The sequence below is a fragment of the Atta colombica genome, unplaced genomic scaffold (genome assembly GCF_001594045.1).
Source record: "Atta colombica isolate Treedump-2 unplaced genomic scaffold, Acol1.0 scaffold331, whole genome shotgun sequence".
NCBI classification, from domain to species: domain Eukaryota; kingdom Metazoa; phylum Arthropoda; class Insecta; order Hymenoptera; family Formicidae; genus Atta; species Atta colombica.
The window spans coordinates 17208-17501 of record NW_017259439.1 but is presented as its reverse complement, the minus strand read 5'-3'; the positions used below and the strand labels follow the sequence as shown (position 1 = coordinate 17501).

Sequence of the window (294 nt, the reverse complement as noted above, 5' to 3'; positions counted from 1 at the left end):
CGATATAAAATAAGAGAGAGACACTCTTGAAGAACTCATTCACTCGCCAAGGAAAACCTGACTTTGCGTTTCCATGAGATTCAACAAAAATTCCGATGAATCAACAAGATGCATTAACATACATATGAGATTTTACATAATCATCTTCTCCCCTTTTATTGGTGTAACTAGCGCGGGAATCCATAGTAAAGCATTAACGTTCATGTAAAACACAGAAACGTACACATGCACATATGTATGTATGTGTGTATCTATATCACACCTGTCACAGAGGTGCCGGTATATTACTCTTCT

General features: G+C 37.1%; 1 protein-coding gene across 1 annotated transcript in view; it reads left to right on the top strand.

The window, feature by feature from the left end:
* The window catches only part of LOC108690606 (putative uncharacterized protein DDB_G0271606), a 22572-nt gene that overhangs the window by 6934 nt on the left and 15344 nt on the right, over window positions 1–294 (top strand). The window lies entirely within an intron of this gene.